Below are 22557 nucleotides of genomic sequence, written 5' to 3'. Positions count from 1 at the left end.
AATAAATAAACTTATCATTTGGAAGACATTCTGAGTATCCAAATGGAATATATAACTCATGACATAGAAAGAGAATAAAGGTTGACAGAAAAGGCAATCATTTTTGTTTCTTTTTTAGCTTCATGTCATTTTAGTAAAGAACAATACGAGAGTAAACAAAAGCAGTGATATAATTAAAACCAAACTGAATAATTACACTAAAATCTTAGATGTCACAAGAATGTTTCAATCAAAGGAAAGTTATTAAGACAGTGGGAGCCTCTGCCCTTACCTGGGCAGCAGACAGCTTTGAAAATTCATGACTCAGATCTGTCTATGTTTGAAAAGGTCAAGAATCAGAAGCCCTCTTCCACAAATTAAAGAGATGAAATATCTTATTATACCTAAGGTCTGATATGGCGACGAGGGCTGCTGCGTATGAAAATAAATCCATTTTCTAATAAATATTTTTAAATTGTTGACAATGTGAGCAGTAACTGTCCAATAGATACGTGACAAAGACATCTGTTAATTTCAAAGAGTTTGCCGGCGATTCAAGGGTTAACCCAAATCAGTAACACTTCTGAGGCCATGTTGTGTGTATAGACATAATACTGCAATGATATGAACTTTAAAGCCATACTTTTTTAGATTTTGTTGTATATGCTCATCTAATTGCATACATATTTAAAGAAAATTATCCATGCTAATATCCTTTTTAAGTCATTAGATCTAAGCCTTACGTGATTGTGGCATATTCTAATTAATTAATAGAGGTTTTAATTATTTTACTGAAACTATATCTTTGTTTTAGTTCTATTTTCTTTTTAATGTTTTGGATGCTCCTTGCCATGTTAAACACCATGTATCAGACAATCCAAACTCTCCTTGAAGAATGAGTTGTGATCAAAAAATATTTTTTAAAAAAGAAGCCTATCCTGATGCAGGGAATCATGTCCTCCAAGTACAGCATATGTGATTTTCTCCCCACTGTAAATAACTCTAGGCTGTTCATCGCTTTTCTTTTAAAAATGTGTTCAGTACACATGTTACATGGTTTCTATGTTGTCATTGCTACCAGCAGATATTTGTTAAATTATCAGCAACTCTACTCATAGAGAAAATAAACTTATTATATGTTTATTAATTTCAATTTGCAACTGGTCATGAAGTTTGAAACCTTGGGAAATTGTGAAAAAAATGTGTAAATTAGCTGGGAAATTGTTGCTGGAACAGAATGAAGTGTTTTCTCAGTGACATGTCAACTTTTACTGCCCGGGAACCTCCTGATGTTCACTCTGCGGAAAATGGATAAAATTGCCAGATATTAAAATACCAGCCTAGTGAGTGATAAAATGATATATTGAATTTGGAGCAACCTGATTAGTATCAGGAGATAGCAGACAAATCTTAAAGGATACCAAATGCATTGATAATATACAAATAATATTAACCTTAAATTAATGCCCATTGGTATTTTGTTATATGACCATCTGAATGACTAACTGCAGTCATCTGTCAGTCATGTTCTGCTCAACACAGCACAGCTTCCCGGCATCTTTCCAAATTAGTTTATGTCCAAGAGAAATTGCTGAAGATGTTTAAAGGTAAAAACTGTCAATACAGAAAGGACCTAGTTAAAGGGCGTAGTTTCCTTGTTTTCTCTAAAAGTTAAGCGTTACTAATACAAACTTCCTTTTAAGCTCTTGACAAATACGTCACCCATAATTTTCAGATACTGATTGAGAAATCAAGAACCCAAGGAATTAAAAAAAATCTAGTTCACCATTGTGATAAATTATTTAACTATTTGATTAAATAGTTTATGTTTCAAATCTAGACTGTGACTGGCAGTACCAGCTCAGTGTCAAGTTGATGGGTACAAAATGCTCCTCGAATTTTCTGAAGCTAAAACTTGTTCTTCTATACAGTGTTTTGTGACCCAATTGAAAATATCTTCACATATTCAATTCCAGAAAGGGAGTGGATTACTGCTTCAGTCTGCTTTTGTATTTTCCAAAATGCTTTGTGTTGAAATTCATTGAAAACTAAAGCCTGCCCACACAGCTAAAAGCATGACTCAGGAATGATTCATTCATTTGTCCATTCAATCATTTAGTCATTGGGTATATATATGTACTTACTATAACCTCGGCATTATTCTAGGCACTGAGAAAAACACAAGGAACAAAACAAATGTTGTCCCTTACCTCATACCCTGAGGAGAGAAGGAAGACGTGTAAGCAAAGTACAAAATATTTTTAACAGTTGTGAGCAATCAGAAAATCATATCATGCAAACAGGGGTAAGGAAGGTACAATGTTTGAGGCATCATCAAGATAAAGTCGTGGCTGGATTGTGAGAAGAAGAAGAAAAAGAAGAAGAAGAAGAAGAAGAAGAAGAAGAAGAAGAAGAAGAAGAAGAAGAAGAAGAAGAAGAAGAAGAAGAAGAAGAAGAAGAAGAAGAAGAAGAAGAAGAAGAGAGAATTCTGTATCTGGCAGAAGAATAAACAGACAGAATAAGAGCCAATGCAGAGGGCTTGAGGTCAAAGGGGCCCCTGATAAATTCTAGGTCTATTTAAATGCTCAATCTTGCTAAAGAGAAGCAACCAGAGAGGGGAAGGTGATGGGAAAAGATAGGTTTTGAAAGGTGGGAGGCTTTCAGACCATAGACCGTATTTTAAACAAATAATATCTTTTTAAAACAAACGTGCTTCATCCTAATCTATTTTTTTAAGTATGTAATGCCGTGCACTGTATGGATGGGCACATTATTTATAGGAGCAGATTTTTTAGAGAAAATATAGTAGGTTCTTTGTATGTGAATTGGTTTTTAGCAGCGAGACATGGGAAAAAATGGGAACATTTATTTTACAAATTATTTATTTATAAACATTTTTCTATGCATTAGGTGAAAGTTCACATGGTCAATCATCAGTCTTACATTCAAGAATTCACCAAGCCTCCCTTTGTCCTGCCCTGTTTCCATCATTGCCCATTACTCCCTTTCCCCAGCTTTGGGCTATTGCATTCCCTTTTAGATAAGTAGCACAAGCCTATCTTCTAGCCTCGATTTTCTCTTCCCATTATTCACTTCCTATCCCTAGCAATCATCCAAGTCTAAAATATGGAAAATTTTGAGCAAAGGAGTGTCCTTATCAAGCTCTTTAAACCGTTTTAAAAAAATTGAAGGGAGACAAAAGGAGAAGAGAGTGCATTCATAAGGATGGGGACCAGGAAAATGATGCAATCTCCAGCATCCTTTCTATCACCAAGGCCCTATTTTCCAGATACACACCACTATATGCCCAAACTACAGATTCTGTTTCTTGGTTTCCAACTGTCATATTCCAATAATTAGTGATTATCATCGCATCTTGATTAAGTTGCGAAAGAGCAAAGATATCACTTTTATGAATGAGGTGAATCTCAAAAATATGCTCTCTGGAAGCTAGATGGCATGTTACCAGGCAGCAGCAGTCTGTGGGGAAGGACATCACACTTCGTCAGTGAAACAGGGGATGACCCACAAGAAGCGACTAGACACATTTTTTGAGGATATCAACTATACACTAGAACTTCATGTACATAAAAATATGAGAATATTACACTGAGATCATTGGCAAAATAGCATTTGCATTTCTTCAAATATCCCTGGAGTTTAACATCCACATTCTAGTTTTTTGTTGGGGCACATCTTCGATTATGTATTACGTGCTTCACTGGCTTAGTTTTCTTGTAATCAAAATGTGTGCAGATTTATTTTATTTAATGGCAATTATCATGTACTAAGAATTAGCAAAGTGACATCATATGAATGATCACAGTTTCTAAACTTGTGTAAAACTAAACATATGTGTAATTTCTCATACATCTACCTAGCTTGTATCTTGATCAAAAGTAATAACAATGCAAAAGTGATGCAGAATTGGAACTGCAATGCCAAAGAAAACTTTAGTCATTAACAATATTCAAATCAATGAAAGTTGAATAAATGTCTCCATAAATTACACAGGTCATTGTTTATGATTGTATATATATTCTTCGTCATCTCATCCATCCTTTTTATGTATTTAAAAATATACTAATTAACTAGGTAAATGTGCTCCCCCTCTCCATGGACACTGGTGCTTCTCAAATTGTCATGTAGGTTTCTGTGTTAGGCAGGGTTCTCTAGAGAAATACAACCAGGAAACTTCTGTATGTATGTGTATATATATGTATATATGATAGATTTATATAACACGAAGGAATATAACAGCAAGCCAGTCCACACAGCAGTTCAACTCATTTCCATAACAGTTAATATGCTGGAAGTCCTTTGACTCACATGGGCATCCAGGTCCAAGGTCAAGGAAGCAGACAGCTGAGTCTTCCCTGGGACAATGTAGGCAGAGTCTGCCCACAGGCAGCAGACAGCAGGACAGGCCACCAACAGCCAGCAGCTCAGGAGCTTAGCAAAGCAGGCCTGGATGAGGTATCTAACTCAAGCAATGAAAGACAACAGGATCCACCAGCCTCAAGCTCAAGCAATGTATACACTAGCAGCTTGGCGAAGCAGATCTCGAAGGAATCTCAAGCACTAGCAACACAAGCCACAGGTTGGATTGCTCCGCAGGTGGTGTAGCTCACAAGTTGAGGCAGAGAATTAGCTAAAGCAGCTGGCTGCTGATTTGATCACCAGAGAGCAAGAGAGTGAGGGGCGGGCCTTGCTGAGCCATTTATCTCTTTGTCCTCCAATCAAACTTCACTCTGATAAATCCCACATGTTCCTATTGGCCAGGTTGGCACAATAAGCCTACCTATTATAATATGTATCCCTTGTCATTTTATTAATATCCCGACAACGACTCAATACATTTAGCATGGGGCCTAATATTCTGCATTTCTAGCAATGTCACCTTATTATTCATTATCCTGAATTTAACAAGAATAATAAAGAAGGAGAACTAAGAAATGAGAGGTATGGTATTGGCAAAGAATGTTCCATATACATAGACTGCAAAAAGTAACAAGTCCGTATCAAAGAAGTACAGCCAAAATGCTGCTTAGGAGAGAGGGTGGAAGATTTCACGGAACGAGACACGTGCTTGAGACAGTAGATGGTGAAAAAGAGAAAGATCCTTCATGACGTGGATTGGCACCGTGACTGCAACAAAGGGTCAGAGAGTGTCGATGATGACAACAGCACAGGACAAGCGGCACTTGGCTCTGAGGGTCAATGTGCGTTAGAATCAACTCAATATCCAGTATGCTGCGGTGACCAGAACAGACTCAGAGTAACAAGGTCCAAACTCTTGGACCTCCGTCATTTGAATAGAAACCAGAATAATATGTGAGTTCCTTCATGTCTAATCATTTAGACTTTCCTGAGAAATAATAAAATGAAGTAGACTATTAAAAAAAAAACTTTACTCGATATGCCTATCCAGAACAGTGTATAAATGTGGGCCTATGTTTTTAAAGGTTTCTTCCACATACATTACCATCTGTGAACACAAACAAACAAAATTCACAGGGATTCCTCAACGCCAAAGGATTTGCTCTGTGCTTTGCCTACCAAACGCCTGCCTGCAGCGCACGGTCTAATTTCACACCTAGCCGTTCATTAAGAAACAAAATCAAAGAGGGAGGGATTCAGATTCAGACATCTATGGTGGATCTGGCACAGGGATCGCACCACAGAGGGAACAAAAAGCAAAATAAAACCCAGAGCACGACTTAACATCGCCATGCTGTATGTAAGGAGCAATCACCGCCATGCTGGGCTCTGCGGGGCTGTTCCTCCCACACCTGCTCCCGCACTCCACGTTGGACGGGCCCAGTGGGCTCCGCGGTGGCAGCGCCTGGTTCTGAGCAAACCCCCTCCGGGCAGCAGTATCCAGGCAGCCAGCGCTGTCTCCGAAGAGCTCTGGACAAGACTCCCGGTGAATTTGTAGTTGCGTTTGTCTATACTAAAAGCATGGGGCAGGCAAAAGAAGGTGTGCTACTGAAGGGAAACTCACTAACCTGCCTTCACAGCGCTCCTCAGCTCTCCCTAAGTACTGGGAAAATCGGGGCTGGCAGGGTTTTTGTCCCCAAAGAAGTAGAAAAGTCCTGCCACCAAGGGTCGATTTCAAAAGAGGCCTACTGTCATTCAGCGGCCCACTTCCTGAAAACCCACCCCGCAGCTTAAAATCCAACAGAATGTGCAGTAAATATTTATATAGATATATGTTGTTTACGTGAAAGAGATCATCTCTGAGAGAGTTTTTAAACTTTACTAGGGAATCTTGATATTTTTTAAAATAGCATAGAAGGCAATACGCCTCTCCTCTCATATTGAGGTGGTTCACTTCCAAAGACTACATTGCCATAAACATTGGCATTATGTAAAATTGGGCTATGACGACAGCAGATTAAAAATGGAGGATGCGCACATCATTATGTAACTACTAGACCACTAAGAATCAAGGCCAAGTCGACACACACACAAAATTTAGCAGTTATAACCAATGTTCCCTTCGCCTCATATCTCCATATACTGTACTGCTAAGCCTATTTTGTTAATATGCAAAATAATTGGACAATAGATTATTTTACTATTTCTGCTCATGTAAAATGTAGGATAGGGAGATGGTTGATAAATGAAGAGAAGGTGTACTTTGTGCTACCTTCCATCACTTTAAGGTTTCAGGACTACTTCCTTACCCTTATACTTTCTCTACAAAGCCCTGGAGATGTAGTGGGTTACATGCTGGTCTGCAAATCACAAGGTCAGTAGTCCTGAACCACCAGCCACAGCACAGGAGAGATGAGGCTTTCTACTCCCATACAGTCTCAGAACCCACAGGGGAAGTTCAACCATGATCTATAGGGTCACTGTGATTCAGAAAATACCTGACAGCAGTACGTTTGAGTTACACTTTATTCATTGATATGGACCTGAATGAAGTAAAATTTCTCCGTAGGGTTTTCCTGGTTGAATTTTTTTAAAAGCAGAGAGCCAGGACTTTCTTTCAGGGTACCGCTGGGTGTGTCTGAACTGCTAAATGTTATACTAATAGCTGAGAAAAAAACTGAGCCATCCAGGTACCTTAATTTTGTCTATTTGTGTGTCTATGATTAATGAGTCCACAAATATGCATGCATAAATAAATGCATTTTCAAAGGTACTCCAGAAAGTTCATGAGAAGATGAAATTTAAAGATAATAGAATTTTTCCATGAACGTGTGAAGCTCCTTGATATATTAATCAATGATATAAAGTATTGTGAAAACCTGATGCAAAGGATTAAAAAGTAAAGTGTTAAAACAGAGATGTCGTGTCCCTGTGATAACTAAACTAAAGATATGGTGTCTTCACTCGCCTCAGAAGCACCCAATGGCTCAGCAATGAAAATGGAAGACACAAGAATTGGTGCATTTGAATTGTGGTATTGATAAAAATGATTGAATATGCCATGGAATAAAAAAACAAAAGATTAAAAAAATACCTGACCATACCAGTCAGTAAATATATGACCACATGCTCCAGTGTAGCAGGATGGGTTAGCAGCAAATTTGACTCATCCATTTTGAACATGTCATCCAAAAATACCAGTTGCTAAAAAGAACATCACCTCGGTAAAGTGGAGAGAGGCTCTTGCTGACCTAGACTGCCCCAGTGGTGTAACTAATGGATTCAAATACAGCAATAATCGTAAGATGACCTATACTGAGCAATGTTTTCATCTGTATCCATAAGAGCTTTGCATTGGATGTGGCTGGTTGGCAATTTGCTCTGAGGAATACAAGAAAAGCAAAAGTAAATGAAAAATACATTAAGGAACAGAGAGGAACATAAGACGCCAAAGGGTAGCTTAGCAATATGAAGTATTATTATAATTGCGCAAGTTTGGAGTTTAAAAACTTGCTGGACTGAGCATGTCTGGCACTTCTCAAGCTGGAAGAACTGAAGAAAATCTCAAGCCTCCAGTTTAAATACTGATGGGTTCCACGGGCGAAACAAGCCAAAGAAAACCAAAGATGGGAAGAAAACACAGTCACTGCCCCAAGAGTCGGCGTTCATCCATTCCAGGCGGCAGCTTAGAAACAACCAGCAAACATATTAAAGGAAGAAGTCTACGCTGCGCTGACGGCATCAGTAAAAATTACATCCCAGGAGTGGATAGGATGCCAACTGTGATGTTTCCATAAAGAGATGCAGTGCTGGAAGTGATCATTTACCTGCGCCAAGAAACTTCTACGAGAGCTATTGGCCAACCAATTAGAAGAGAGGTATATTTGTGCTCATTCCAAATGCAAAAAGGTCGTACAACAGATTATGAGAATTATCAAACAATATCAATAATATCACAAGCAAGTGTGGTTTTGCTGGACACAATCCAAAAAGAGTTACAGCAGGGCTTCGACAGGGACTTTCTGAAAGTTCAACACTGATTCAGAATAAGACATGGAAACAGCGATATCACCGGCAATATCCTATGCATCTTGGCTAAAAATAAGGACTATCGCAATCATATTTACCTGTGTTTAACTGACTATGCAAAGATTTTCCCTTGATGACAAAATGTTACGCATAAAATTGCAATGAATGGAGATTTCAGGACACGTAATTGTGCTTACAGAGAACCTGTACACAGGCTAAGTGGTGACTGCTCAGATAAAACAAATGCCCAATGGTGCGTTAGAAGCAGAAAAATTCATGTACTTTTTAAAAAAATTAAATCATTTTATTTTATAAAAATAAATCATTTTATGGGGGCTTGTACAATCCACACATATAGCCATTGTAGTCAAGCACTCTTGTACATTTGTTTCCCTCATCATTCTCAAAACAGTTGCTTTCTACTTGAGCCCCTGGTATTTGCTCCTCATTTTTCTCTCCCTTTCCCCCATGAACGCTTGATAATTTATAAATTATTATTATTTTGTCATAACTTACACTGTCTGATGTCTCCCTTCACCCAAGAGTGGTGATACCAGGAGGGTGAAGGGAAGGTGAGGGAGAAAGGGGGAACCGATTACAAGGATCTACATATGGACCCCTCCCTAGGGGGCAGACAGCAGAGAATTTGGTATGCTTTTACCACCCCTCTTCAATCGCATACTAAGCAAAGAATCCAAGGTGAGCAATATGGTGGGGTGGGTGGGTAGAGGATTGATAAATGCTTTGAACTTTTGAATGCAGAATTGGTGGCCTAAATGTTAACCTCTCTACCTAATTAACAATAAAAAATTAATTTTAGAAAAAGACTAACACATCAAAATTGGAGGAAGTCTTATTACTAACCTGTCATAGATACAGCACACAACTAAATGTGAAGAAGACTTAAACATTTACAGATAAAGGTCTTTTAAAAAGGAGAGCCTTCAGTACAAATTGCATCGCAAACTAAAGAAACAAAAATACTCTCAACGGAACTCATCCGTAGCATCATGCTAAAAGGAGAAGACTGACATTGTCGATGAGGTCATTTGACTTGGATTCCCTATCAACTCTATGCAAGTAGCAAAAACCAACGGACTCGCTGCATTCGGTGAATCTGTGCAAAGGGCCTCTTTACCGTATGGAAGAGCACAGAGGTCCCTCTGAAGACTAAGATGTACCTGACACAATGGTGTGTTCAACTGTCGTCTCTGCCGATGGAATCTGAATAATGAATAAGGAAGACTGAGAATCCAGGATGAGGAGACACTGTCTCACATACTTGGGATATGTTATCAGAGGAAATCGATCCCCAAATAATGGCATCAACTGGATAAAGTAGAGGAAATACTTGCCACTTGCTCTTTAGAAGTAAGTGGGTTTGACTAAAACATTGAGACTCTCTAGTTAGTATCATCTAATGCGTTTCTGAAAGTTACTTTGCTGAAGCACAAAAAATGATGCAACTTACATTTATACCACTGTTTAAATGCATATGAAACTCAAAAGTCCACATATATGATTTGAGTGAATAATGAAATGGTTTGCATCTTTCATTTCAATTTATTAAATATTTTCCTAAACTTCAAAGAATGATGATCTGAGGAAAATCACCAAGAAAGTCAAGAAACAGAATTGCACCTCATGTGCAAACAAAAATTTAAGTTATGGTTGATAATAAAATATAATTTAGTATCTGAGTTATGTATATGGGTGTCAACGTTAAAATTCTTTCACTTTTTTCTGCATATTTATAAATTACTATCATAAAATTAAACTTATGAGGGATCCTTAAATCCTACATGCATACCATTGATTAATAGATCAAGGGGCTTCAATAGTTCATGGAAAAATTCTATTATCCTTAAATTTCATCTGCTCATGACATTTATGAAGTGCCTTTGTAAATGCATTTGTATATGCATGTGAATTTGTGGACTCATTAATTATAGACATACAGACAGATGGAATTAAGGTCCCTGGTTAGCTCAGTTTTTACCCTCAGCGACTAGCATAAAGTTTGGCGGTTCAGACACACCCAGCACTACCCTGGAGGAAAGGCCTGGCTATATGCTCTTTAAAAAATTCAATCACGAAAACCCTGTGGAGAAATTCTATTTCAACACATGGTGTTGCATCTAATATATGAATATATACTGTTTATCGTTTTTCTTGACTGTCAGATACTAAAAAATGCTTTTAAGCAGTCTCTTAACCAACACTTCTCTTTAATTCATAAGTTAAACTTTAACAATTCTATGATAATTGTTCCAAAGACAGCACATCACCTTCCAACACAGTCACATGGACAATGCATTCTGTTAGCTGAGAAATTCCAGATAAAGCCCATTAAATGCTCTGACCCAAAACTAAGAAAGAAACACTTGTTTAAACCATGACTGCTACTCTTATTCCTGAAAATGCTGGGGAAAGCATGTAGAAAGAGGAAACAAAGCCACATATACAGGTAGATCGTTTTGAAAATACAATGTTTATGATATAACACAAATTTTTAAAAAATCTTTTAAAGTACTTTCATTGTATAAAAATCAGAATGGTGATTGAGTTGTAATTTTAAAATATTATTAAACAGTGCATGTCCTACAGGGCCTTTAGTGTAAGCATAACTTATAATAATTTCCTAAAATTAATAATTACCCATGATCTATTTTGAGTATTTTTAATGTGTTCATTTAAATAAATGGAAAAATAATTAAGTAGAGTGAGAAACCGACTCTGCCTGTGCACCGTGTGAAAAAGATGTGATTTCTGGGCGGTCCAACTGAAAGGAGAACGTCTGTAAAATAAAAATAATTGTATCTTTAAAAGAAACTGTCAAATGGGGAAAGGAAATTTGGTGAGATAAGGATAAAACTATGAAATTAAGAGATCTTGGCTATTTGCAGATTAATGAGAAAAAGAAGAACAGATAGCAAAAATAAGAGTTTTTTAAAAAATTAGGTCCCAATGTTTGAAATTAGAAAGGTTTTATGTTGAGGAATAGAAATTAATAGAATTCAGGGGCAATGATTGCCAGAATTGGAACCAGAGTTTTCTACAAATTCACAGAGGACAAATACTTGGTTTGCTTGCTTCAGCGTGTCCATAATGTCCTGGGCAGTTTGGTATGGAATGGTGATTAAGAAAGTAGGCTCTCTATTATAATATTTATCTAATGGCTTTAAGTGATTAGAAATAGAAAAGAATGACAGCTCAATGGAACATTACTGTTTTGCAGGGAGTGAGAATTGAAGGGAAAGAAAGCAGCAGCACTATAGATGTGAATAAGAGTGAAGCCCGGAGCCCAGGTAACAGTACTGAGTAAGTCTTGCACTGTGAGCCACAAGCCTCAGGAGACAGAAGAGGCTATCTTGCTCCTGTAAAGATTTTCATCCTTAGGAATCCTGTACAGGGTCTCTATAAGTTAAAATCAAGTTGATTGAAGTGGGTGGGTTATATGTAATAAGAAATGAAAAGGGGCTCAATTGGAAGACAGCATGATAAAACCTGGGGCTTTTCTTTGTACAAAGCACACCTCTTTATAGCTACTTCTAATTCTGCAAAATGGCTTATTTGACTGATTGTGAATGAAGAGCTTTGCTACATGTAAACAAATATGTTTACATGGCACAAAAGCACCTGGGGTCCTTTTAATGTATGCCTGAGTTGCTCATTTGATTGCATTAATGGATATATTTCATTCAGTAAAGAATAAATGAAAATAAGTGAACATGAAGAAACGATTGAATGAAAAGGAAGTGGGGTGTCTTCGGTGTGTTAAAATCGAGTCCTTAAGGAGAGATTCATTAATAGCATTCTTAGGTAGATAGAATCAAGGAAGTGTGAACATACAGGTCAAAGTTAGAGAAAGGTTAGCATGTGTGTCTATCTGTGCATATAATCAATTAATTGACTGAGGAAGTAGCTATTGCCTGTGATACTGGGAAATCTCAAAATAGAAGCCAAACTAACACTTCTTTGTTAAATACTGTGTGACCATTCGGGGAGAGGAGAACCCAAGGAAAGCCGCAGAGAGACGGGCACGGGCAATCTACCTACGATGGCTGAGACTCCGAGTGAACAGAAGCTGTTCCGTGGCCAGATGTTTTAATGACCTTGAAAAGTAAAGAAGGTTCATAACAAAAAGTAGAGCTTTGTCTTTTCACCTTATTTTTCAAGAGGCCCTGCTATCAGGAATGTCCTTTACCATGTAAGGAAGGTTTTTGTGTTGTTTGACAAGGAAAAAGATAAAAGTAGAGGTAGATTGTGATTTCATGGGGTTTGAAGCTTATATAATATAAAGGAGCCTCTTTGTGGGGAGAAATACAAAATTAATGTACAGAAATAGAAATTGAAACTTGCATCTTCTATGGAACAGTTAAATCACACAAGTTGTTTACTTATGCAAATTAAACAAATACTCCCCAAATCATGTATTTCAAAAATCAGCATAATATCTTGATTGCTGTGCTGACTATTACACCCCTAAAATGTGTTTCCCTACTTTGGGGCCACATAGTCTGATCATCTCTTCATATGATAAAGATTTCATAGAATTACTTTCCATAGAAAGAATAAAAAGGGGATTTAGATGTTCCTCTCTCATTTAGATAGTATAGAATTTTCCTTGTAATTTACAACCAGTTATTAGTACAGCCATGTAAATATTTAGCAATGCTATGAAACTGAGGAAAGCATCGAGTTGCCTATATGAACTACAGAATCAGAAGAAATTCCTATGGTAAATGAGAGCCCTGATGACCATGTAATACAGTGGAATCACCCAAGCTCGTTACTACTTCACGACGGGTCAGGTGGGGAAGACTCTCATGGTTATGAGATATAAATAAATCTTAATAAATATTTGCATGACTGGACACACTTCATCCAATAATCCCCCATAAAGGAATTGTCATAAAGGAGCTACCATGGCAGATGAATCATTTCTGTGTCTGGCTACTTCCCAGTGCCTAAAGTTTTATAAAAGCAATTAGGTTCTTTCTATAGTCAACCTACCGCAAAATGCTGCAAACTCCGTTGACATCTCTTGCTGATACCGATCAGAGATTACTAATTACTACCCCTAGGGAGGGATGAGAGGTGGGGTGAGGTCAAATAGCACTAGGTCAAGACACTGGACTCATCTCTTTGATTGTTTATTATGTTACTTGTTTATGATATTACCTATTGATTTTATCTGATGTTAGCTGTATGCCGTGCATGGCTTATGGAAAGATCTGTAAGCCCCATTATACCTACCATTGGAAAATACATTCTTGCTCTCAGTTCGGACATGGGCCAAGTAGCCCCTGTGTCCCACTGTCTGTCTGTCTGTCTTTAATATTTTCCACAATCACAAAGTCACTCCTGAGGACCCATTTGAGTGTTGGGGACCCCCTCACCCCAACAAACCTCCACAGTCATTTTACTTGACACCGCTCTTGTTTCCTTAGCCAGTCACCACAGAGACCATAAACACCACTCTGCAGCCTCGGACCATGTGCTTTTGAAATGTTAGAGAAACACTGCCTGATCCTTGCCATCCACACAAAAATTCCTCCATGGGAGCCCACTGCTGCAGCCCTCATTATGTCAATGCAGCTTCACTGAGGATCTGTCTCAGTTTGGCTGGCCCTCTGCTTCGGCAAGCGTGACATCCTTTCCCAGGGACTTGTCTCCCCTAATGACGTGCAAAGACCGTGAGACAAAGTTTTGCCATCCTTGCTTCCAAAGCCATACTTTTTCCAAGACTAGGCAGGTTTAATCATTCATCTGCAAATTCCTGGTAAAATCAATTTTCTTCACTCAGGCCATAATTCGAATGTATTCTTTATGTTCTCATAGGCCTTATTCATTATACAGGCTTGCCATGCACTGGAGGTGATTAAAAAGTATTTTAAATGTTCATTTGAGAATCACGTAAGAGAGAGTCCACAGTGGTTTTAAGCATCTGTGCATACAGCCAATGCTGCTTCTGTTGTTGGGTACCAGCAGGTCAGTTCCAGCTCCAAGGGCCCTATGGACAACCTTAAGAGACAATACGTGGGCATGCCCATCCACACCAGGTTACCCTTGTGTCCAGTGGTGAAGCCGCTGTGTCAAGGGTCTTCATCTTTTCTTCTGTCTCTCTGCCAAACATGACGCCCTTTTCCAGGGAGTGATCTGTCCTGACAACACATCTGAAGTACTTAAGATGAAATTGAACCCTTAGGCTCCTATATTTCAGCCAGCAGGTCCATATGTCAGCCCAGGCTTTCTCCTCCTGGAAACATTTACAGTCTCAGAAACCCACAGGGAGTCAAACTGTGTCAACCTAGACTCGATGGGAGTGAGTTTGAGTCCTTTCTGTAACTATATGAAACACAGAAGAGCAAAACCGAGACTAGGGCAGCCATTACCTATATCTAAAGACATTTACAATATTGCATTGTCTCATCAAATAAGATATAAACTAGTAATCCAAGAATCTACCAGTATAATCATACATATTTCCAATTACTATCTCAGCATAGAAATGCCTCCAAAATTGCTGGCCTGGCAGGAACTGTAAATATGTGATTTTGGAATCGGGTGTGTGCTTGAGCAAGCACCCAAGGAGCCAAGTTGTTCCTCTCCGGGAGCAGCTATGTCAGTCGCCATGCCCCCGACAGTCTCAGAGTTCCCGTACACTGACGGTTCAAGTTCAAGCAACTGGAATATGAAAACGAGGAACTCAACAACAGATTTTTTTTAAAAGCTCACAAATCAAAAATTTTCTTTTCAATGAGAAATTTCCTGAAAGCCTTTTCTAGTAATATGCTTGTCTGCCCTTGTGTCTATTCTTTCAACAATTAAAAAAAAAAAAAGCTTACCCACTCTGCCCACTGCTACTTCTCCACAGAGAGGGGGAATAAGAAAAACAATAACCGCTTCCTGAAAGCACTTCTCTAACTCTCCTTTTATATTTTCCTCCACTTTCTGTCTCTGAATTGGATTTCGAGATAGTAGCAGAGATTTTAATCAGTCTTCATATGCCGTGTAATTGTCAGACCATTTCATGGACCCATAAGTGTCTACAGCTTCTTTCCATAACTAAGCACTACGGCCCTGGGCGGCAGAGTCCTATTCTGTGGCGCTTCCTCTTTGCTTTCAAAGCCTAGCGTATTCTTTCAGAAAGTCATTAGGTACTTATAACAAAATGAATTTGTCACAGTAATCATAATGTTGAGATTTCCACAGAAAGCCACCCCGTTTCAGAATCCTTCCAACTATAAACAACTTCAGAGGAATCCATTTAAGAATATTTGCATTCCAATTAGTTGAAAATTACGTACAAATGCAATTTGTTTCCAGAAGGTTCTATAGCTGTGCTGTGGCCTTTTCTTTCGCCAAGGAAAAGCTGTAGTTGGTCCTATTTAACCGTGCTGGTGGAAGGCCAAGGAAAAGCTCAACATTAACATATACTCAGTAATTACCACAGGCTCATAGACACCTCTCATTTCTACCCTGCCATTATGTTCACTGGCCTGGAAAATGGGATTGGGCCAAGTGGAACTGTCCCAGCACACGCACTGCACATTCCTGGAAGGAGAATCATGCAGTGTGCGCCGCAGACAAGGAGGCCTGTCTCCGCACTCCGGCAACTCTCCCACGGACAATGTTCCCAGATCTCCCACTTGACATCATCATGCAGCTTTCAAATATCATGATGACACAAAGAAACTTAGCAAAGGGATGATTTAAATGATGAAGTGTGTGTGTGTGTGTGTGTGTGTGTGTGTGTAGGAGAAATAGAAATAAACTCTTCCTCAATATATACTTCATGTATGAGTCTGAAATTTTAAAATATCTTTGATTTGATACAGAGTTGTCTCGGTCGGTTCTCTAGTCTAGTACCTAGCAACGTGGAGCCTTAGTACAGTTGGTTTGTGAATGAGCAACAAAAAGATAGTCCCAGACTCATCACATAGTCCTCGTCTCAAATTACTGTGCCATGTCCCTCCTGAGTGTTGGGGTAAAGTGCCACTGGGTCAAAGCAGACTCACTTGTATGTCCTTCCTGGGGCTTTCAAGGCAGTGACTTCTGGGGGAGCAGATGACCAGCCAGTATTTTGAGGTGACTCTGGGCGACCTCAAAACACCATACTATCTAATACTCCAGGACTTGGGGCGAGCACCTTGATGCGTGTGAGTGTTAGCCCTGTGTCGTTAATGTGCAAACTAGTCAGACAGTGAATGGTTTTATGATGGCTGGAGCCGCCAGCATTTCTTGAAATGTACTTTCATGTTTCTGGTCCTCTCGTCATTGTTCACTGATGACACCAGGCTCTCCCTCTCATTGAGCATAAAAATTAGGATAAATAGATCCCAAAACTCAATAAAATAATATAAAGGACAGGCAAGAGAGACCAGGAGCTGAATTTACAAAACATATTCCATGATGTGAGGAAACCTTTCTCTGTTTAAACTATACACCAACTGTGTCTAATCCCTCAGCTGTCTTTGAGAATTAGTTTAAAAGTAGGCGGTAAATGATCGAACCTATTTTAAATACACAGCCAACAGTGAGTCCCTCGGGGTTCTTCCATGAATCAAAGGGTTCGCTTTGCCATGTCCATGTGTCAGGGCAACCACTGGAGCGACACCGAGAGCCACTATGCTAATCGGTTCCCACAGACCTGATGGCGCAGTCTGCTGCGAACGCAATTTTCAGCTTGAACTCCGATACTCTTTAGGGGGACACCAGTGCCCCAGGAAAATAAAAAGTCGTATTATGGTTTGAGGGACTTAGAGCCTCAGTTTCACTTGCACGCACCGTTCTCCGACTTGCTCTCCCCGGCCATCTTCCTTTTCTCTTACCTCTATGCTTCCAGGCGAATTAGCTTTCTTCCTTTCTTCCTGGAAACTATTACTAGGGAGGGGACATCGTTATACCAGGCATTAAGGATCACGTATTTTCTCAATTACTGTGTCTTTAGCAATAAGAAATAGCCAGCAGGAAAAGAGTGGCCTCTGATCAAAGACGTCTGTCCACAGGGGAAACCACCTTCCATTTGAATGGAAATGCCTTCTCTAATACAAGGCTCCATCAGCACTCAAACCAGGATTGTTCTTCCTACAGGGACCTTGCTGGTGATGTGTGGGTCTGTCAGGGTGGGTTTGGGAGAGGCTTTGGTGGGTTCTAAGCAAGAAGATCCCCCAGCAGCACCATTAGGATTGAAACCATGAATCTTTCACTACTGCTGCTGAGAGCGCTGCCCCAAAAGAGCGGCACTGCCACCCCCCCCAACCCCCTCACCCCCAGAGCTCATCCTCCAGACATGAGTCAAGTGTTGTGAACGAAAAAGCTCATTTTTCACTTGAAGAGTAAAACTGGTGACAGGATTATTATTAATAGTGCAATCATCTCAGGATATTTCTCCAGGCTAATAAAAGGTTTCAAAATAAAGAGAATCCCTGCCAACTACATTTGAAGTTAAAAACTACTGCTGAAATACACCTAAGTAAAAAATAAACTTCCAATGCACAAAAAAAAAGATAAAAAATAAACAAGAACAGCATGATAGATTGAATTGCATTTTGTTCATATGGATCAGATAGTAACATGATATTCAATAATTTTGATTTATTTCCCTGAGGCATAACACAGAAGACCTACACAAATTCATAGTTTTTCAACAGGTAGATTTCTGAAGGCTTGGGCTTTTCGATCTAGATTTAGCAGATGAATGAGAATACCTAATTTTCAGTCTATGTATGTAAGGGCTAGTCAGACCTCAGATAAATTACAGCTGTGCACACACCAAGGGAAAAATACCAATATATTACATGTCTCCAATTCACGTGCCTCTTGCTCCACATGCCCTAATCATATGGGCAAAGTTAAATTGGAGAGTTGCTTCATGAACATGCATTTCAATAAACTGTAATGATTTTTTAAACTGAAGCATGTGGAAAGTGGTTATCTATAGAAAGAAAACAAGTCCCTATGGAAATTACCCATTTACCATAATATTGCAAGAATAAATTTGGGGGTGAGGGAGTGATTCACACCACTGCATAGATGTAATTTCACAGGAAAAAATTATATCAGTTCTTATAGACAAGTTATAAGCTAAACAAATTGGTTCCCCATATTTCACTAAAGCTAAATTGTTAGTTTATCATCGTTATTTCAGTGTAAACATTTATGTGACTCAAGATTTGAATAAGAGAAACCAATGGGAAATTTATATTCCTTCACTTCAATAAAATCAAATTATGTTTTATTTCTTTGTGAAGAGCAGATTTCAAAATTTTCATGCCCAACATCATGAGCTCTTGCTCTAGGAAACAATTAAATTGTCCAATAACAAGAAGGATGCCATCTTAGAGAATTCTTGGTTGATTGGTGACATTTTGAATGTAATTATACTACAATGAACAGTCATCGTGATCTAAAATTATCTCAATATCAGTATGCTAAGCCAATACAGAACATACCACCTCAGCAGAGTGGGTTTAAGCATCATCCCCATATCATGAGTAGCATGTGAATTCTAGTTACTAAGGTTTATAAGTGAGGAGATGGGAATCATTGGATGCCATCTCACAAAAAACATAGGTGGGAAATGAGATGAAAAATATGCCCAAGGATGGCAATGAGGGTGTAGGAGACATGATAGAGCCTGATCAAGGGCAATGTAACTGAGAGGAATTACTGAAACCCAAATTAAGGTTGAACATGATAGTGGGACAAGAGGAAAGTAAAAGAAATAAAGTACAGAACTAGGAGGCATTTATAGAGGACTAAATGTTGGCATGTACATGTGTAAATATATTTATATATGATGGTGCGGAAATAGATCTAGTTGCATGTATTTATAGGTTTAGCATTAAGGTAGCAGATGGACATTAGGTCTCTACTCAAGTACTCTCTCAACACAAGAATACTTTGTTCTATTAACCTGACATCCCATGAAGCTCACCTTCCCAACAGGATCGCTGAAGACAAATGGGTGCATACGCAAATGTGAAGAAAACTAATTACGTCCAACTATCAAAAGATATAGCATCTGGGGTCTCAAGGCTTGAAAATAAGCAGGTGCCCATCTACCTGAGAAGCAACAAAGCCCACACAGGAGAAGCACACCAGCCTGTGTGATCATGAGGTATAGATGGGAAGAGGTATCAGGTATCACACACCCAAAATAAAAAATCTTATCATTGTGAATGAGGGGGAGTGCCGAGTGGAGAACCAAATCCCATCTGAAGGAAATGGGACCTCCACTTACCAAAAAGTTGTGGGGAGGAGGTGATCTAGTCAGGATGCAGTATAGCACCGATGAAACATACAACTTTCCTCTATTTCTTTAATGCTCCCCTACTATCATGACCCCAATTCTACCTTACAAATCCACCTAGACCAGAGAATGTACATGGATACAGATAAGAGCTGGAAACACAGGAAATCCAGGACAGATAAACCCCTCAGGACCAGTACCAGGAGGGGAAGGGGAAAATAGGGAGAGAAAGGGGGAACAAATCACAATGATCTACAACAGAAAAGTAGGTGAAGGGAGACATCTGTCAGTGTAAGACATGAAAATATAATAAATTTATAAATTATCAAGGGTTCGTGAGGAAGGGAAGGGAACAATGAGGAGCTGATATCAAGAGCTCAAGTGGAAAGCAAATGTTTTAAGAATGATGATGGCAACAAATGTATAAATGTGCTCGACACAATGGATGGATGGATGGATTGTAATAAGAGTTGTATGAGCCCTCAATAAAATTAGTATGTATATATATATATAAGGTTATCATGTGTTCAAGGAATCTCATGTTACTCTGTGGATAATATCTGATAATATGTAAGAAAATAATTTTTGTTATACTTCTAACAGTTATTCCTTTATTTTTATGGTAATGTATATTTTTAGGAAAATGGGAACATTCACTAAGAAATAAAAATTAAAGCTTTAAATTGGAATAAAATCATGTAAAGCTCTATGTACCCTCCATGAAACATTAATTTTGCTTCCTAGGGTTCAATATGCCTTGACATACTATAGTCCAAAAAAATAACTAAAAATCATATATTTTACCATCTGCCAAATTATACAGACATATCTGATGAAAGAGTTGAATTTTTGAAATTATAACATACTGTCATTATCTCAGTTGAGTCACAAATATATCTGGAATTAAGGAACTGAAGAACATTTCTATAACGGATCATAAAGTAAAAAAAAATAGAGTTTGTAGACCAGAAATAAAGAAAAAAAACAGTAGGAATGGAACATTGGTGATTAAGGTAGGCTTGATCCATTAGCTTTAAGAGAAATGCAAATTAAAACAACAATGAGATACCTACCACCTAACACCCTCAAAGAAAGTCCAATTCAAAAATCCAGTGAGCAACAAGTGTTGGAGGGACTGTGGTGAGACAGGAACTCTCATCCACTGTTGGTGGACAGGTATGTACAGCCACTCTGGAAATAGACCTGGGAATATCTAAAACAGATGGAAATTGAGCTACCATATGACCCAGCAATCCCCCTACTGGGCATATACCTAGAAGAGTCAAGAAACAAACCACGGCCAGACATCTGTGCTCCAATGTTCATCGCAGACAAATTCACAATTGCAAGGAGTTGGAAACAACCCAAATTTCCATCAACTGATGATTGGATTTTAAAACTGTGGTACACACATAAAATGGAGTACTACGCATCACTAAAAAGCAGTGATGACCATCTAGCTCAGAAGCAACAAAGCCCACAGAGAAGAAGCACACGGCCTAAGCGAACACAAGGTGTTGAATGGACCATGTAGCAGATACAAAGGAACAAAAACAATCATTGTGTGATCACCTTCCTCACATAATGGCTGAAGACACGAAAGTGTGCATAAGCAAGTGTGGTGAAGAAGGCGGATGGTGCCCGGCTACTGAGAGATATAGCGTCTGGGGACTTAAAGGCTTGAAAGCAAACAAGCGGCCATCTAGCCCAGAAGCAACCGAGCCCACACGGAAGCAGCACACCAACATAGGTGACCATGAAGGACAGAGGAGACCAGGTCTCCAACATCAAAGGTGGGGTGGTGGTGAGAATCACATCACCGTGAAAGAGGGGGAGTGCATGATGGGGACCCAATGCCCACCTGTAGAGAGCTGAACACCCCTTCCAGAGGGGTAGTGAGGAGGAGATGGGCCACACAGGGTTCAGTGTAACAACAATGAAACTCAAAACCTTCCTCTAGTTCCTGAACGCTTCCTCCCCTCCCAATCATCATGACCCCAATCCTACCTTGCCTTGCGGACCTGGTTGTACCAGAGAATGTACAGCGGTGCAGTAGGGATCTGGAGGCACAGGGAATCTAGGACAGACGAACCCTTCAACACCAGCGGTGGGAGAGGCGACACCAGGAGGGAAGGGCATGTAGAAAGGGAGAACCGATCTCGGAGATCTATGTGTAACCTCCTCTCTGGGAGACTCTCAAGGGGGATGCGGGTGAGGGGAGATGCCGGGGAGTGTAAGATAAGATATAATAATTATTTATAAACTATCAAGGGACCAGGGGTGGGATCGGGGAGGGAGGGGGATGGGGGGAAAAAAAAGGGAAACCGAGCTGATTCCAAGAACCCAAGTGGAAGGTGAATTATGAGAGTGACGAGTGCAACGAATGTATAAGGGTGCTTTGCTCATTTGATGTATGCACAGATTGTGATAAGAGCCTTATGAGCCCCAATAAAAAGATTAAAAAAAAAGAAAGAAAATGATTAGGGCAAAGAATGTACGGATGTGCTTTATACAATTGATGTATGTATATGTATATGTATGGATTGTGATAAGAGTTGTATGAGCCCCTAATAAAATGTAAATAAATAAATAAATAGATTTTTAAAAAAAGCAGTGATGAACGCACGAAACACGTCGCTTTATGAGAAGAACTGGAGGAAATCATGCTAAGTGAAGTCAGCCAAGCACAAAAGGACAAGTACAACATGAGTCGGCTGAGGTAAGATTTAAAAAAAAAAAATGCAACAGGGGCATAGGGAAAAAGCTACTGAATACAAATATTCCTGGGGTGAGGTTCAGGTAGTATGGCAGGGTCTAGACCAAATCCAGGGATGCATATGGTATCCAACTAAAAAGTAGGGGATAAAAAGAAAAACAAATGGGTAGCAAGTAAACAGGGCACTAACCCA

At 39.1% G+C, this 22557-nt stretch overlaps 1 protein-coding gene across 1 annotated transcript in view; it reads right to left on the bottom strand.

Moving 5' to 3' along the window:
• Positions 1-22557, bottom strand: part of ERBB4 (erb-b2 receptor tyrosine kinase 4) — a 1152669-nt gene that overhangs the window by 852151 nt on the left and 277961 nt on the right. The gene's annotated exons all lie outside the window — the stretch shown is intronic.

Source organism: Tenrec ecaudatus, chromosome 13, assembly GCF_050624435.1.
Source record: "Tenrec ecaudatus isolate mTenEca1 chromosome 13, mTenEca1.hap1, whole genome shotgun sequence".
Classification (NCBI taxonomy): Eukaryota; Metazoa; Chordata; class Mammalia; order Afrosoricida; family Tenrecidae; genus Tenrec; species Tenrec ecaudatus.
Note: the sequence above shows the minus strand (reverse complement) of the source record. Positions and strands in the feature narration are given on the sequence as shown.